This window comes from Mastacembelus armatus, chromosome 20 (assembly GCF_900324485.2).
Source record: "Mastacembelus armatus chromosome 20, fMasArm1.2, whole genome shotgun sequence".
NCBI lineage: Eukaryota > Metazoa > Chordata > Actinopteri > Synbranchiformes > Mastacembelidae > Mastacembelus > Mastacembelus armatus.
The window spans coordinates 576432-579315 of record NC_046652.1 but is presented as its reverse complement, the minus strand read 5'-3'; the positions used below and the strand labels follow the sequence as shown (position 1 = coordinate 579315).

Below are 2884 nucleotides of genomic sequence, written 5' to 3'. Positions count from 1 at the left end.
AGTGGGAAGTTCCCAAAGTGGTGTTAGTGGCCTAGATCCTGGCAACTTATGATGTCCACCCTTCATGAATTGGCACACTAGAGGATGTTGGGCTACTGTCTTCCCAGCAAACCCAACATGGCAGGCAGAAATAGCCGCCAGGTACACCTTAATGGTTGATAAGGATTTTCCTCAATCAGATTCTGCAGAAATGATAGGACAATTGCCACAGAACATTGAAAAGGAATGGCCTGTGATTCCGAGCACCAGCTCTCAAACACCTGCCACTTAAGCCCGTACAATGTGCTAGTTGAAGAGGCTCTAGCACATTGCATAGTTTCAGTTACGCTGCTAGGGAGTCCCACTGTATCCAGGTTGAACCGCTCAAGGGCCAAGCCCACAGATCTAGTCTTCCTGGGTGGGGGTGAAACACTTCCCCCCGCTCCTAGGATAAAAGGTCCCTGCGTAATGGCAGTCACCAAGAGGGGCCCACCAGCAGCTGAAATATCTGTGCCACCCAGTGTTTCCCTGGCCAATATGGTGCCACTAGGATCATGGGTTGACCCTTCTCCTCATTCTGGCCAGAGTTGGAGGGATGAGAGCTATGGGGGGAAATGCATAGAGGAGGGTAAACAGCCACTCGTGAGCCAGTGCATAAACCCCCAGTGGGGCCCTCTGGTCATGCAGGGAGAAGAACGGGGGACACTGGGCATTCTCCATTGACGCATAGACGTCCACTTTCGCCTGTCCGAACTGCTGCCAAATTTGCTCCACCACGCCTGGATGGAGCTTCCAGTCTGCATAGAGTGGGTTTCCCCTGGACAGCAGGTCCACCCCATAGTTCAATACACCTGGCACATGAGTAGCTCTCAGTGACTTGAAATGTACACTGATGCAAACTATCAGTCTGTGTGCTAGTGTGTGTAAACTTGGGGATCTCAGCCCCCCTTGTCTGTTGATATAGGCCACCACAGTGGAGATGTCCGTTCTCACTAAAATGTGATGTCCTTGCATCCAGGGAAGGAAATGTCTCAGAGCTAGGTGGACAGCCATCAGCTCCAGACAGTTTATGTGGATGTGGCTCATGTGATGGCCCCACCTCCCATTCACTGTCCTCCCTTCATGTGTGGCACCCCAGCCTAAAAGGGAGGCATCTGTGGAGATCACTTTCCTGGTTGAGATGGAACCCATGGAGTCGTCCTGGGTCAGAAACCCTGGCACCCTCCATTGATGCACAGCTAGTGAGCAGTCTGCCGAAACTCTCAACCGGTAGTGACCCTCACGGAGGGGATCCAGACCCAGGGAGGCCAGCCAGCGCTGGGTGCCCCTCATGTACAGGCAACCCAGTGGTATTACTACCACCGAAGATGCCATCAAGCCCAACAGCCTTTGGCACTGTCTGAGTGTGACCATGTTGCCCCTATGAAACAATGCCAGGTTGGCATGCATGGTCTCTACTTTTTCCGATGACAGGAAAGCTGTGGCTTGGTGGGAGTCCAACGTTAGCCCTATGAAGGTTATGCGCTGAGTAGGTGACACACTCTTTTCTATATTCAGCTGGAAACCCAGCCTCACCAGATGTTTTATGAGAACATTTGTGAGACAGGCCACTTCTTCGCAGGTAGGGGCCGCGACTAGCCAGTCATCAATGTACGTGGCCACTCAAATACCCCTCTCCCTGGGCGGGGTTACTGCCGCCTCGGTGCATTTCACAAATACCCTCAGGCTCAAAGACAGACCAAAAGGCAGCACCATGAACTCGTATGCTGCCCACTTGGAAAGCGAACTGAAGATATTTCCAGTATGGGGGATACACCAGAATGTGGAAATGGGCATCCTTCAGATCTATTGAAGTGAAGCCTGCTCAAACAAATCGTAGCAGAGAGGCATGAGTCAGCATCCTGAAACTGTATTTCCTTAGATGGTGCACAGAGGACACTGGGGTCCAGAATGGCAACCCCCCCCCCCCCCCCCCCCCTTTTTTTTTTTGGAACCAGGAAACACCTCGAGTATAAACTGCTGTCAGTCTGCTCAGGAGGAACCACTATTTTTGTCTCAAAGAAGAAATTTCTTCCAAGAGAATGCTTGCGGACTCGCCTTGTGGGACTCCCTGTGTTTTGGACACTTTGGGGGTCCGGAAAGCAGGGACTGGATGAGAGACTGACTGCGCGTATGACAGGTGTGATGTGCCGGGAACGACAGGAGCCTTCCTTGGCATACAAAGCTTCAGTGCCTCGTCATCTCTCTTTTTCTTTTCACATCTCTTTTGCATGGAGGCAACAGCCACACCAAAGAGACTGGAGACTGGAGTTTCGAGGAGTTCCTCTTTTTCCTTGATCGTGAACCAGGGGCTCTTGCTGACAGAGCCGAGGACGACAGAGACGTCTTCGGGTGGAGGTGGGTCGCTACTAGCAGCTATATGAGCGGCATGTGGCGGAGCCCGTGTTTCTCCATTTCCTTGCTGTCCAACAGGGAGCCTCCCACAATGGGGTGCTTCTCGCTGTATGGCCTGCTTTTCCATGTTGCTGCTATCTCATCCAGCAACTCTGGAAATATTGGCAACATCTATCTTCTTGGCTTTTGGCAGTTTCTTTCCATCAAAGCGAGATTTCACTGCCTCAGCTTGATTTGCGGGCCACAAGATGTGAAGCCTGGCAGCTGCACGTTTGCACATGTCCTGCATGTCAAGATCCAGAGGAGATGATGCCCGTGGGATGTCTCCCACCATGGTGGCCTGAGCATGGGGTAAGCCCAGACACGCTGCACACACCGGGTGAGTGTCCCAGCTAGAATAGTATCGCTACTGCTCATCAGCTACAGAACAACCGTACTGTAAAGCACAAAGCGCCCGGTGACGGTGTTTTCACTCGAATCTGTGGACAGGTTAGCTTTAGCGCCGATAGCA

The 2884-nt window shown here is 52.2% G+C and overlaps 1 pseudogene; it reads right to left on the bottom strand.

The window, feature by feature from the left end:
• Window positions 1-322: 322 nt before the first annotated feature.
• On the bottom strand, window positions 323-2500 carry LOC113121944 (uncharacterized; annotated as a pseudogene).
• Between the last annotated feature and the right edge of the window lie 384 nt (window positions 2501-2884).